General features: G+C 38.2%; 1 protein-coding gene across 1 annotated transcript in view; it reads left to right on the top strand.

Moving 5' to 3' along the window:
- Positions 1-16,077, top strand: part of ANO2 (anoctamin 2) — a 518,536-nt gene that overhangs the window by 427,222 nt on the left and 75,237 nt on the right. The window lies entirely within an intron of this gene.

The following is a 16,077-nucleotide window of genomic DNA, read 5'->3' as shown; positions in this document are numbered from 1 at the left end:
AGAAACTATTGATGGAATACAGCTTGATCCCCGAGTGTTGAAAAGCAGCCCACCTTGGATATAGATTGAGCAATTTGATCTGCTCTCTGGCAAGCCAGTGGGCAGGGTCCTTGAGATGAACTTTTCCAACACCATCAAGGGCTAAAAGAACACGGTATAGAAATGTTCTCTCTTACATGGGTTGGCTGATTTGGAGTCATTGAGACAAATATCTTGGATCTCCCAGGTCTTAAAGGGATATGGCCTAATATCATGACCCACAGGGTATGACTAAACACAGATGTGACAGGGATTAATTTCCTTTGGCCTGGTTTATGTCACGCCACCATCTTTTCATGTCTCACTGAACTTGTTAACATTTAAATGAAGGGAAGAAATGAGGCTATTTAAATGGTGTAGCATTTCTGGAATATTTCATGCCCAAGTCGACTGCATTTTGGCAATTGTTTTGAATTAAGGAAACAAGGAAATTTTTCCCAAAAAATATCAGTTTTCTATGGAAGTTAGTTTCTTGGCACCTGTTAGGGATGAAGTGCTTTAGAGAAAAGGGAAGATTGAAATAATGATTTAGTCAAAGTGTTCAAGGGTTATGACCAAGGGGATAGAGAGCAATTGCAATTCATCTTAAGGGAAAGTGAGCTAAACTACAACAAAATATATTGAGGTCAGCCAGAAGAAAACATTTCTCTAATTCACTATTATTTCAATGGTATACACTGTGATGTGACTCCAGGGCCACATTTGCAATCCCCATTATCCAACAGAGTCACATGACTGCTGAAGGTCTCATAGGGTCTAGCGTAATAGAATATTCTGATACAGAAATGAGAGGTCTGTAGGAGCCACAGGTCATACGTGAAAGATCCAAGCATGGTCCCAGAGGTATAGACTGAGGCCATTTTCTGAAATTAGCCTAAACTCACCAGTTACATGAGGGAGAGGAGGGGGCAGAGCAGGAAGAGAAGAATCATTGAAAATATATATGAATTGAAAATATACATTGAAAATATAACCAAGGCTATAGGACAAATCAAGGGCAGAACAAATCCAGTATCTTATTAAGCACTCTGCCCTCTCGACAGTTGATAAGATTACATATGTGAAATAAGAATCAGTGAAGGGCTTGGGGGATAGTACTAAAATGACCAGATTTGTATATAAGGACGATATTCTAAGAAGGCAAAGGGGACCAGCTCAATCCACACTGGATTATGCTTGAGCTACCCCAGACTGGTGCATTCCAAAATGTATCATATAAAAGAGTCTTTGTGGTCTCCCTCAAAAATCAATACAGCATGAAAGCACAATTTAGGTGAACTTCCTGAGGAAGAGTTCCCTAATCAACACTGCTCTCCCCCTTATTTTTTTTTCTTTTATTAAAAATTATTTTTATTTTTTTCATTTATGGAATAAAACAAGCATTTCCATAACAGTATAATAAAATGATGATTGCACATGAAACTACAAATCTGTTATGTATAACTTGCTATTCTTTTTAAACTACAAAATAAAATTATCATGTAAATTTATTTTTCTTCCTCCCCCCCCTCCCCCACAAATGGCTACCATTAGACCAAAAGATGTGTGTGTGTGTATGTGTGTGTAAACTTATTCTTTTCCATCTATCTATGTCAGTTCTTTCTCTGGATACAGATAGCATCTTTTTTCATATGTCCCTTTATAGTTAATTTGGGTATTCATAAAAGTCACAATGACTTACTTGCTCAAAGTCATTCTTAAAACTATTGCTGTTACTATATTACTCTGGTTCTTCTCATTTTGCTTCTCATTATTTCATGCAAGCCTTTCCATGTTTTTTCTAACATCATTGAGTTCATAATTTCTTATAGCACAGTAGCATTCTATCACAAGCCTATATACCCTTTGACCCAGCCAATACTGCTGCTAGGTCTATTACAAAGATTGTTAGGGAAAAAAGAAACAACCCTATGTGTTCTAAAACGTTTTATAGCATTTCTCTTTGTGATAGCAAAGAATTGGAAATTGCCTGGATGCCCATCAATTGGGGAATGGCTAAACAAGTCATGGTATAGGATTGTGATAGAACATCCCTCTCCCCTTCAAGAAATTAAATCACTCTTCCAGGCTCAGAAAAGAGCCAAAGAGAATGAATGCTCTTCTTAAGTCCCAGAGGAAAATCTTGTCATTCTTGTCCTTGTCCTTGTCATTATCATCATCGTCAGCAACTGAAAGCAGTCAACTCCTCTATAGTGGGGAAACAGGTATTTTAGTAAGAATATTATGGGTTTTCCTGATGATTCATTCAGATCTCCTGCTGTTCCCAGAACAGAGGAGGGTTACTTTTTGGCTACTGAGCTCTGCCTCTACCTTAACACAGACTTGCCCAACAGAGTTACAGAATCTAAGAGCTAGAAGCAATCTTGGAGGTCCTCTAGTCCAGGGTTTCTTCAACTTTTTTCACTGGTGTAGATGACCCTAGGTCATCTATATCACTATGGGATGCATATTGCCTTGGAAGACCATAAATTAATATTATCTATGTTTCATTGTTAGTATGGCAGCTAACCGGGCTTGGAGTCAGAAAGACTCATCTTCCTGAGTTCAAATCTGGCCTCAGACACTTACTGACTGAATTGAACAGATGATGCGACTGAAATCCAGGGAGGTTTTGACCTGCCCAAGGTCATATATATTGTCCATGTCAGAGATGGTCCGACTGATTCCAAAGCCATGCTTTTTTCTCACTGAACCATTCTACCTCCATCCACAATTGGTCAATTGGTCACCCAGTCGGATACCTCTCACAATGAGATTTGCTCTTTTTTTTTTTTTTAGGCAACTGGGGTTAAGTGACTTGCCTAGGGTCACACAGCTAGTAAGTGTTAAGTGTCTGAGGTCGGATTAGAATCCAGGTCACTCCTGAATCCAGGCCAGTGCTCCATTCACTGTGCCACCTAGCTGCCCTGAGATTTGCTCTGAAGCAGCCCATTTCACTTTTGGACAGCACCAACCAATAAGAAAATTTTCTTTACAGCAAGCCAAAATCTGTCCTTTTCCTGTTTCCTAAATATCTAAGTATCTTACTAAAACCAGAAAAGGTTTAATCTATTTTTCATATTTCAGTGTTGGAGGATAGCTTAGTAGCCTCCCTAAGTTGTCTTCTCTTTTCTAGCCCAAATATCCCCATTTCTTTCATTATATGGAAGAAAGAGCACCAAATTTGGAATCAGAGGGCCTGATGGAATCAAATCCCATGCCTGATATTCATTACATTTGTCATCTTGAAAGTCAATTCAGCTCTTTGGGTCTTAATTTTTTCATTTGTAAGAGGTAGTTGGACTATAAGGCTTCCAACATCCCTTCTAACTTTCACATCTCTGATCCTCTGATCATACAATAGAGCCTTTAGTTCCCGCACCATCTTTGTTACCCTCTTCTGGACTTAAATTATATCATACAGAAAGTCACCAATGACAGCAACTATAACACATAAAAATATCTGCCCCCGCTCTCCTACGGTCAGAAATTTTCCTTCCCTGATAGAAATTGTCTGATCATGATTAAACAAAGCAAGTCTAACAGATGGTCCCTATCCTCTAGAATATGAAATCTAAGATGGATAATTCCTGATTTGAAACAAACATAAAAAAATAACAGGCATAATGAGTCAGGCAATGTATGCATCGTTGGAGATGTGCAGGTAGAACCTGGATGATCCCTTGTTAAGGATGTTTTAAAAGAGATCCCACTTAGGTATCAGTTAGATTAGATCATCAAGAGTTCTATTAACTTTGAAACTAACATTGCAGAGATTGTTAACTCATTGGATGACAGAGGCAGTCAGCCAGTAAGCATTAAATATGGTGTCTACTTAAGTGTAAAGACACCCTGCTAAGAGGAGGACCCAGAAATAGTATAGGGGGCTAAAATCCTAGCTAGTCTGTCTTAAATATCTAATGAGTGGTCACCAATAAATTGTAAACTTTAGCAAGAGTTAGGCTTTTTAAGCACTTATTAAGGAGAAATTTGGTGAAGAGAAAGGTCTAGATTCATCTATCTATTAAAGGGAGAGCGCATTTCTAGCTCCCTTCTCCACCAGAGTCCTGACAAAAGAGGAGCGATAGCGCCAGCCTCGCCCCCTCTTCCTCCCATAAGCAAACGTCACTTTCTGATGCCAAAGAGCCACACGTCATGCCCTCAGACGCCTTCTCCTCATGGTGGAGTTTTGCTACAGTAAGTCTCCAGCAGGTGGCATCATTCCAATCGTTACAATAGTTCAACAAGTTGGAAAGTTGTTTCCAATCTAATAAAATGAAATTGAATGTAGAAACACTGAGTTAAAAACTGAATCTGGGGCAGCTAGATGGCGCAGTGATGGAGCACGGGCCCTGGAGTCAGGAGTACCTGAGTTCAAATCCAGCCTCAGACACTTAACACTTACTAGCTGTGTGACCCTGGGCAAGTCACTTAACCCCAATTGCCTCACTAAAAGAAATAATAATAATAATTAAAAAAAACCCTGAATCTAGTTAAATACAAGATGGTAGAGTAGGGAATTAGTAGTCTAGAAGAAGAACTGGATTTTAAAATAGACTACAAGCTTAATATTTTATCCAGTCAGTTAGTCAATCAACTAGCATTATTTGAAACACCCTATAATGTGCCAGATGCTATGTTCAGTGCTGGGGGATACAAAGAAAGCCAAAAAAAAAAAAAAACACCAAAACAAAACCAAAAACAAAAACATTTCCTGCCCTTGAGGAGCTAATAGGTCTAATAGAAGACAACATGCAAACAAGATATAAAAAAGATAAATTAGGAGTAGTCTTTGAGTGAAAGTGCTAGATTAGGAGGAGTGGGAAGGCTTCTTGAGTTGAGGTTTGAAGGAATCTAGGCAATGGAGATGAGAAGGGAGAAAGTCCCAGTCATGGGATATAGCCAGAAAAGATCATGTGATTTGGGGCTATATTGAGTGTAAGGTCCAGCTTGAGGGAGATGAACATCCTTGGTCAGACCACATCTGGAAGTCTGAGAATCAGTTTCAGGCACCACATTTTTGGTAAGGACATTCATAAGTAATAGAGCATGGAAAGGAGAGTGACCAGGACGGGTGAGGAAAATGGAGACCATGCCAACTAGTTTTATTTAAAGGAATGAGGAGGTTTAGCCTGGATTAGGGAAGTCTTATGAGAGGGATAATAGTTATCTTCAAGCATTTGGGAAGAAGAATTATACTTGTTCTGCTTGAATATAAAAGGTGGGACTAGGAGCAGTGGATTGAAGGAGTGGAAGGCAAAGCTCCAATCAATTTAAGAATAAAACTACCTAGCAACTAGAGGTTACCCCAAGGTGAAATGGGTATTTTTTGAGGTAACTACTATTGTGTATGTTTCCTGTGTTGACCACTGGGGGGTGCTATATAGAAGGGATTCTTATGAAGATATGAATTATATTAAATGGCTTCTGACATCTCTTCCAGATCTAAGAGTCTGTGCTGCAAAAAACAACAACAAGAAACTATAACTATAATTAATCTGAAAAAATTATAAACTATATGAAATGTACAAGTTTAGAAAAATTATAATTGGGCCATCTGGGTCACCATTCAAATGTAAAAATATTTTTAATGACTTAATTCTGACTGGGGGCCTAATCTGTAGGTGTTTGATTGTCTGGCTATCTGACTGCTATTAATTTAATATGGGATGCTTATAAAAATCCCCCACACTATGCTCCTCCCAATTGATAAGCAAAAGATTAAGAAGCCTCTTAATTAAATAAAGCAGAGTTTATTTATAAAAATCAATGTAAAAGATAGGGTAAAGAAATGCAAAGTATACTATCAGTCTGCTTTTAATATAATAAGGGCCATTGATGCCTCTTGCCTGAGGGTATGCTGCTTGGACTGGTTTGCCCCCAGTCCATTCCAACTTTCACTCTTTTTTCTCCTTCACTCCAGCTCCCCTGTGCTTTCACTGCTCCACTCCCTCTCTTCTAACTGCAAGCCCCTTCACTTTGTTGGTCCCCCTGCATCTTCTCTACTTGCTCTGTCAGTCGCTCCCCTTAGCGTCTCTAGTGTCCTTTTTGTTAACTTTCTCTCTCAGGTGAAACCAGAGCTAGCTGCCCCCAGGGCCTGCCCAGCCCCATGCTTTCTGCTGCAAGCTGGGAGGGGGGGGCGGGGAGCAGACAAAGCAAAGGCATCTCTCCTGTTTTTCCTGTGTGCAGTTTAGCCTGGTTCAGAGGCCCCCTCCCCCCCATCCCAGCTGAAACTGAGGGGAGGGGAAGCTCTGCTTCGGGCGCCTGAGGCTCATTTAAAGCCTACAGCCACTATTAACTAACAGTTTGTATATTTGTAGATTTTAAAATTTGTAATTTTTAGAATATTGAAAAAGAAGTAGAATTATATGCTACCCAACACTTGACATCTTATTTTATCTTTTGAGTTCTTAATTTCCATATATATATGTATATGTGTATATATATGTGTATGTGTGTGTGTGTGTGTGTGTGTGTATATATATATATATATATATATATATATATATATATGAGAGAGAGAGAGAGAGAGAGAGAAGTGATTGAACTAAATTATTACTAAAGTCTCTTCTAACCTGGACACTTTGAGTCTTTTCTATCCCATAAATCTAAATTAGTTACTGTCACTTGTGACCACAAGGTGTCTTACCCCCAATTTCAGTTGTAATCTGAGCAGAAAAACACATATAAATGAGGAGAATGACTTTTGAACTTGTAGTAAAAACCAATTTGCTGGGGCAGCTAGGTGGCGCGGTGGATAAAGCACTGGCCCTGGATTCAGGAGGACCTGAGTTCAAATCCAGCCTCAGACACTTCACACTTATTAGCTATGTAAACCTTGGGCAAGTCACTTAATCCTCATTGCCCTCCAAAAAACCCAACAAACAAAAAAAAAGGAAAAAACAATTTGCCATCTTCTAGGTTTCTATTTAGATAATATCCTCCACTATTATTGAAATTACAGAGGGTAGACTTGGATTGGTGGGTCTATAGATCATTAAAGCTAAGATCATTGCTTTCATTTCTTGTTGCAGATCTAGGGTCACCCCTAAAACAGATAAGTTATGTAAAAGTCAATAAAACCCCATGGTTATTAAGTGCTTACTAGGTACTAGGTTTTAGGTGATATAGAGATAAAAGTGAAATAATTTCTGCCCTTCAGGAATTTATAATTTAGTGAGGGGAGACATGTACATATATAGTTAGATAACAAAGTGGTTACAGGGAAAATTCAGGAAGGAAGAAATAGCTGTTGGTGATCAGGAGGTTCATGTACAAGGGTGGCATTGGAAATGAGCCTTGCAAGGAAGTAGGGAATCCTATACTCAGTATCCTAAAGGCAGCAGTGAGGAGGGGTTAAATTCCACATGTGGGAAATAGCTAAAGCAAAGGCAATGGTGGTGGGAGATACAGTATTCTGTAGGAAGAATAGTAAGTAGACCAGTTGTTTAAACTGTATTACATAAATTAAACTGTATTACATAAATATGTAATAAGACTAGAAAAGGAGATTGAGTCCAGGTTGCAAAGGGCTCAAAATGCCAACCAGAGAAATTTGTATTTGATGCTTGAAGAAGTAAGGAGCCACTGAGTTAATTGAGTAAGGGAACAATAGAACAGATAGAATAAATGATTAGAACAAAAGATATAAGGTTTTTTTTTTTAAAAATCACTTTGGAAGCTGTGTAGAAAATTTATCGGAGTAGGGAGAGAACTGAAGCAAGGAGATCATGGAATCACAGAATTCAGAGTCAGAATGGATTTCAGTGGCCAGTAAGTCCAACCAATATAGAAAGTAATGCATGCTATAATATAGCCAAGAAGTGGTCATCCAGCCTCTGCTTGAAAAACTCCAAGGAGGGAACATCCTCAAGTCTCAAGGCAGCCCCTTGGACTTTTTGGACCCTACTGTTACAAGTTTTTCCTGATAGCAAGTTTAATTTGCCTCTTTATGATTTCTACCCTAGCTTCTTACCCCTTACCTCTTGCAGCTGTTAGGAGGCTATTGTGATAGTTGAGCAAAGAGGTGAGAAACTTGAACAGGGGTGAGAGTGAAAGCCAGGGATGATATTGAGAAAGGTTTGTAGAGAGAGAACCAAGATTAGCAACTGATCAGATATGTGTGGAGAAGGAACCTAAGTATTTGAGAATGCCACAGGTTTGTAAGCTGGATGATTGCAAGGATAATAGTACCTCTGACAGAAACAGAGAACTTTCGAAGAGGATTGGGTTCGGGAAGAAAAAAAAATGATGAGCAGCTCTATTTTGGATATGTTGAACTGTGGGACCACTGGATTGACAATGACTAGTTAGTGATGTGGTCCTGGAGATCAGAATAAAGACCAGGTGTGGATATAGGGATCTGGAAGTCATTAAGCTCTGGTAAGGTCATTAAGAGATAGAATAGAGAGAGAGAAGTCAAGGCTAGAGTTTTGAGGACACAAACATAATTAGGTGGTGGGATATGAATGATAGGGATCAAGAAAATGAGACTGAAAGAATGGCCAATTGGATTGAGAAGAACCAAGATAAAACGTGTCACCAAAACCTAGCAAGGAGAGACTATCTAGGATAATGAGGGTGGTCAATGGTACCAGATGTTACAAAGAGATCCCGAAGGAGAAAAAATAAAGAGCAGTGAATATGTCGATAGATTATTTTTGTTTTTTATACTTTAGAGAAGGCAGTTTTATTTGAGTAATATGGTCAGAAATCAAATTGACAAGTACTGAGGAGTGAGACTCTTGAATTCCACTAACTTGCAAATTTATCTATGTAGACACATTCAAGATCTAGGGGGAAAATGGTCTTGGATGGACAAAATAAATGTCACAAAGTATATTCCAAAAACTCATGAATTTTATTCATAAGGGAGTCCCTCAGGCCCCATACTCACAGCTTGTTTACACTCATTTTACATGTACTTTTAAAGCGCATGTTATCTTGATTGCCAAGCCTACGCAAAATTAGGAGGCACATGGTGCCTTGAGCATTGGAGATGCTTATTAAGTGTTTATTGAGTTGAATGGAAAATAAAGAAATTGAAAGGGGGAAGTGAGGCTGTTTTAGGTGGTAGTGAGTAGTGCTGGACAGTCTTGAGAGCAGAGAAAGAGACAGAAAAACCATAAGTACTGGACACAAGATCTCAAAACAATGGTTTGAGGCCATTTAATGGAGGGGCAAAGTATCCCTGCCCACTTCAGTGGGCCCTGAAAGTTTCTCGTATTATAGAGTAAAATAATAGCAGATGTTCATAATAATGTTTTAAGTTGTCAGGAACAGGTTGTTATGTTCAGTGGACTCTATTTACAAAGTCAGGACAGTGTGTTTGAAGATGATGCTTGGGGTCATGCTTCTTTGTTTTGCTTCCAGACTTTCTCCCCATCAACCCTATCCTCTTCTGCTTCACTACAGCAGGCATGCAAGAAGGGTTACCTGCTTGGTCATTCTTTGCAGCCTGATAGGAGATTGGCCTTTGTCCCCTTTCTGTTTTGCTTCCCTGTTTCCTATATAATAAGTTTGAGAGAAACAAAGTCATTCCTTATGAAAAAGAGCAAGCAGGAAAGGTAGAAGACATGAAATCAGACAAATAAAACATCTTCACTGGACTTCTGTGTTCTTCTATTCTCCTTACTTTGGAACTACTGCTATTGCATGCATACACTACATACACTAGGGTGTAATGTGTGGGGTACTGGAAAGAACATTGGACCTTAAAGTGGAAACCTTGGTTTTCAGCTTACCCCTTGACACTTATTAGCTGTGTGATTTGGAACATGTCCCCTTCACTGCCTCTACTTATTTTTCTGCATATGTAAAATGAGTTGCACTTGATGACTTCTAATGTCAATTTGGGATCTGAATATTTTGTTTAATTTTATATATTTAGAATTTTATTTTTCCCAAATTACATGTAAATAAAAATTTTTTACATCATTTTTTAAAAAACTTTGTGTTCCAAATTCTCTTCCTCCCTCTCTCCCTCCCCCTCAACAACTCAAGTGATTCAATATAAGCTATACATGAGCAGTCATGTAAAACATTTCCACATTAGCCAGGTTGTGAAAGAAACAGACAAAAATAAAACTTCAGATAAAGGAACAAACAAAAAACAATTATGCTTCAATCTGTATTCAGACACCATCAGTTCTCTCTCTGTAGATGAACTGCATTTTCCATAAGACCTTCAGAGTATGTCTTGGATCATTGCATTGCTATAATCAAGTCATTCACAGCAGATCATCTTGCAGTATTGCTGTAATTTTGTATACAGTACATTTCACGTTGCATCAGCTCATGTATGTCTTTGTGGGTTTTTCTGATAGCATTCTGTTCATCATTTTTTAAAATAGTAAACTACATTTATATATTACATTAAAGAGAGATTTCCTTACAATAAATGCATGAGGTTGATTCTTGAAACAACCATAACAGATGACATTTATACAGTACCTTATACCTGACAGAATTTTATTCACAGTTGGGCTCTAAATCTTATTAACTGAATCTAATCTATGAGGTATAAACAGGAACAAGTTCATAAAGAGATGCAAGAGATAACAATAATATAAAGAGATTGATTTCTGAGGAAAATATCAAGACTTATGCCCCCAGGTGAATGGTGAGCAACAATAACAACTATTTATATAGCACTTAAAGGTTCATTAAATATTTTCCTCCAAGGCATTAATTGAAAATATTATACATGCATACATACATATATACACACATACACAAATAATGTGTACATACATATAAATAAAGAATATATGTGTATATTTGCATATACATATCTATCTACTCATCCATCCATCCATCCTTCTTTCTTCCTTCCTTCCTTCCTTCCTTCTTTCCTTTCTTTCTTTCTTTCTTTCTTTCTTTCTTTCTTTCTTTCTTTCTTTCTTTCTTTCTTTCTTTCTTTCTATCTATCTATCTATCTATCTATCTATCTATCTATCTATCTATCTATCTATCTATCTATCTATCTCCAAAGGCAAAGTTCCAAAGCACTTCACTAGAACCCTCCTAGGTCAACATTGAGAAGGTGTATTAACTCTCTTAGACCACCATTTAAAATTGAAGGGTTTTGTAGCCTTGAGAAGCGATCTCATCTGCCCTCCTCTATTTCTCCCCATGGCCCCTCATCAAACCTGGCCCACTAGGGATTATGTTTTTAGCAGAGTCACAATGCCCATTCTGGGGAAGTTCTTCATTAGTCCACTCTGTCTTCATGCCTGTTCTGAGTCTGGTTCTTGTGATGCCTGGGAAGATGGTGGCTGCCACTTTCAACTCCAAATGGAAAAATAAAATGTTCCAGGGGAGGCAATAAACCTGGGGTCATTAAGTGCTATGAGTGCAGCTCTTCAGCTAATGAGAATATAATAATAGCTAAAACTTACTGGTGTGTCCAATCTTCACAGACTATCCCCACTCACGCATCTTCCTGGTTTCATGTCCTTAAACAACTGTAGCAGATGCTGTCCAGACAGTCAGATAATTGTAAACATCATGGGCTTCAGACCATTAGGCTCGGGGTCAGAGCCTAATATATATTGGCAGAATGTTTTAGAGAAGTCTTTGGGTATGGTAAGCAGAATGGAGGAACCAAATCTTGTGCTATTTACAACTTGGGCTAATTGTTTTTGCTGCTTTTCCATGTGCTTGTACATCTGATTATTGTTGCTCTAATATCTGGTTGAAGCACAATAGGTTTTGAGTACAGATTGTAATGCTACCCTTAGAACAACCCTTTTATTGGCCAGACCAGCTTTAGAAAGCTCTTGTAGGTAGCCTCAATACCTGGCATGCACATAATTCCCACAGGTGAAGTCTTTACAAACTCAGGTCCAGCCTTTGCTAGAACACACTTGAAAAGGAGCATGTTCCTGGAATCATGGAATCTCAGAGCTGGAAGAGAATTCAGAGGTGATGCAGAACAATTCATACAAGGGCAGGAATCCCCTCTTCATTGTACCCTGGCAAGTGGTCAATAGGGCCTCTGTTGGAAGACTTAATGATGGGAAAACCACACCTCATAAAAACAGTTCGTACCACTTTTGAATAGCTCTTTTCTCCAAGGAGCCAAGATTTTTTTTTTTTATTTGCAAACAAGAGTTGAATTTATCTTTTTAAAGTTGCATAATTAAGTGACTCATCCTGTTAGGCAGCTCCTCAAAGCAGAGAGAATAGAAAGGTGATATGTCATAAAGGAAATATGGCTCTTTCCCAGATTATAGCCCAAAGTAATTATTAATATGAAAAATAGAGGCAATTTGAAGTCGGGAGACTTGGATCCTGGTCTCGGCTTTTGTCATTTACTAACTTTATGACCTGAGGCCTGTCCCTGGAACTCACTGCATTTCTCCTTCACCTGTCTTTTATGACAAACTGGGATAGCAAACACAATGGATGAAAGAACCAGGATTCATAAAGTTCCTTTGTAGGCTAGAACCATTTATCCAAATCTAGAAGACAAAATAATAGAAATAAATGTGAAGTCTTATGCTTTAGGCCTCAAAAATCAACTGTACAAGCACTCAGTGGTAGAGGTATGGCTAAGTATCTGAGAGATTTTTGTATACTGCATCTCAGGATGAGTTAACATTGTTATATGGCAGCCAAAAAGGTAATAAAATCTTGGCCTGCTTTAAGAGAGACAAAATGTATAGGACTCTATAGGCAAGAGTCCTAGTGGGTATGAGAACCACTTGGCAGCTGTTAGAGAGAAAATTCTTGTTCCCATAAAGGTTGGGATGGATGGAATTTTGGGCCTCTTTGAACTGAGAATCAGTAGTTCTAATCAGAGGGATTATTTGATCTTCTTTATTGAAAAAACAAGGTAACAAAATCCCAAGTTTTAGAGTTGGGATATTAGAATCTTATTTGAAGATCAGAAAAAAAGGTCATAAAAAACACATGGGGGAAAATAAAATGTAAGCAGACTAGAAAAGTAGGAAAGCTCTCAGTAACAGATTGGATATAGAGAATGAGGAAAAGACAGTGAGAAGTTGAGGATAACACCTTGGTTGTAAGCTGAAATGACTGGGAGGAGAGTGGTATTGTTAATAGTAAGAGGAAAATTAGCAAAAAAAAAAAAGACTGATTTGGGAGATGGGGAGATTTAGTTTTAGACATGCTAAGATTAACATGTCTGTGGAGCACCCAGTTCAGAGGTCCAACTAAGCAGTTGGAGATGCAAAACTGGAGGTCAAGAGGGAGGCTAAAGCTAGACAAGGAGATCTGAGTATCCACCTGCAGAAAGGATGATATTAGAATCCATGAGAGCTGATGAGATTCCCAAATGAACCAGCATAAAAGAAGATGAAAAGATAGGCTGGGACAGAAACCTTAGCGGACAAAAGAAATCAATAAAAAAGGGGGAAAGACCCACATGTATAAAAATATTATAGCTGCTCTCTTTGTGGTAGCAAAGAATTGGAAATTTAGGGGATGCCCATCAGTCGGGGAATGGTTAAACAAATTGTGGTATATGAATGTAATGGAATACTATTGTTCTATGAGAAATGATAAGTAAATGGATTTCAGAAAAACTTGGACTTATATGAATTGATGTTAAGTGAAATGAGCAGAACCAAGAGAATATTGTACATAGTATCAATAACATTTTGGGATGATCAACTATGACAGACTTAACTCTTCTCAGCAATACAAGACAATGCCAAAAAGATTTACTGGTGGAAAATACCTTCCACATCCATTAAAAGAACTGTGGGATGCAGATTGAAGCATACTATTTTAACTTTGTTGTTGCTTTTTTGTTATTGTTCCTGTTTATTCTCTCTTGCATTTTTTCTTTTTGTTCTAATCCTTCTCTTACAACATGACTAATGTAGACATATGTTTAACATGATTATAATGTATAAGACATATCTGATTGCTTGCTGGCCTTGGGAGGGGGGAGGGAAGGAAGGGTGAGAGAAAAATTTGGAACTCAAAAAAATATCTTTACATGTAATTGGAAAAAATGTAAAAATAATAATAGAACTTTGGAAGACACTTACGTTGAATGGGCACAATAAGGGCAAAAATCCAACAAAAGAGACAGAGAAGTAGTGGTCAGAAGGCTTAAAGGAGAACCAGGAGAGATTCCTCCCCCACCCCCATATACTACATATTTGTATACACACACACACACACACACACACACACACACGATACACTTACCCATAAGTATGAGAGAACATGTATGACCAGGGAACACAGATGAACCAAAATTCTAGGAAACCATGTGGTTAGGGTCCACACAGGGAGGGCACACACATAGGGAAGAAGGCTAGTGTTGCCCCCCCACATACACACACGCCAAGTGGCTGGGGCAATGCTGCAGAGCTATTGGGCTCAGTATTCTGCTCATTTGCCTAAGTACAACAGGTCCTAGCATGGTATAGCCAATCTAGGAGCCTGGGAAAAGGACCCCAGCACCATATCTACTCATTTTTGAATGTGTTGGAAGACTAAAGAATGACAGAGTCTTATCATTTGGAAGGAATGCTGATATCACAACTTTCCTGCCTCCTTTTGAAAACAAAAACAAAACAAACAAAAAAAACTTTCTTCCATTTTTGAAGACTACCAGGAATGAAACTTCTTAATTTTCAGTTAGGTTTCATTTAAATAAATTTAATCCACATACACACACATGTATATATGTGTGTGTGTACATGCTTGCATGCATACATACATACAATAACTACTATATGCAGAGTTCTGTGCTTGCCCCATGAACTACAAAGTTTAGATAAAATGGGGTCCCTACCCTCATGCAACTTTCTTGCCTTTGGAGAAAACCATTCAACAAAACATTGATTTACCATATATTTTTAAATGTCTGCTTTGTACAAGTATGCTAGGTGCTAGAGATGCAAAGATGAAATGATGCAATTCTTGCCCTCAAGAATCTTATGATCTGATGGGGGCAAGGTGGGGATTACAACATATACAACATCATGGAAATAAGTCTAGCAATGGTAGGAAAGATAAATATGATGGAGGCAATTGCCCATATCTAGTGTACACTGCTATTAAAAAGTTTTTATTTATGCTTAATTTAAATCTCTACTGCTGAAGGTTAGATTTCTGGGCTATGGCTCTGGGAGCAGGAGAAAAGAAAAGAAGGTGGTTTGCAGAGGTTGGAGTTCAAACATTTTCAGTAGTTCATCATCCTCAGTAGAATCATAAAATTATAGTATTCAAAGTTTAAAGGAATATTAATAATTAAGTAATCCTAGCCCCTCATTTTGCAGAGGAGTTAACAGAGGCCCTGAGGGGTTCAATTACTTGCCCATGATTACAGTTGTAGTAATTAGCGGAGGCAGGATTTGAACCCACATCCTGTGACTCTATGGATTGCATCACAACTCCGTGAATGACCAAGTCACCTCTTAGCCTTTTTTCTAGGTTCCCTCATCTCCTTTCTTTGATATTTTTAAAACAGGTAGAGCTTAAATGAGACTCAAGTAATTCTGTATCCAATGCTTAGGTTTGTATTTGTATTTTTCCAACACCCCATCCCCATTAAATGCAAGCTCCTTGAAGGAAGGGTTTGTTATTGTCTTGTGTGTCCAGAAAGCACAGTCTGACACATTAATAACATGATAAATACTTTTTGATGGATTGATTGATTAGTGGACCCTGCTATTCAAAGTCATATGGTGGGATGGTGACAAAAGTAGGCAGTAGACAGGAGAAAAAGTGAATTTCTAGGTTCTAGTTTAAAAACAAAGTGATCAAAGTATATATACAGTCACACAAGGCAGATTGAAATCAACCTTAAACTTAACTCCAGCCTTTGCTAGAACAATCTTCCTAAGGAACAGTTTTATAGACTGTCAGAGTTGGGAGAGATTTCAGAGGTCTTCCAGTTAAATTCCTATCTGGATAGGAAGGTCCTTTATGCCATATTTGGGTTTTATATAAAGAGCCTGCATCAACTCTATTAGGCCACCATTTAAAATTGAAGCACTGCTGACTGAACATCTCTACCTTGCTAAAGACAATCCCCACCCACTATTCCTTTTTCTTCTTCTTTTTTTAAAGGCA

Source organism: Dromiciops gliroides, chromosome 5 (assembly GCF_019393635.1).
Source record: "Dromiciops gliroides isolate mDroGli1 chromosome 5, mDroGli1.pri, whole genome shotgun sequence".
Classification (NCBI taxonomy): domain Eukaryota; kingdom Metazoa; phylum Chordata; class Mammalia; order Microbiotheria; family Microbiotheriidae; genus Dromiciops; species Dromiciops gliroides.
The sequence above is the reverse complement of the archived record's forward strand: the minus strand, read 5'-3'. Positions and strand labels throughout refer to the sequence as shown.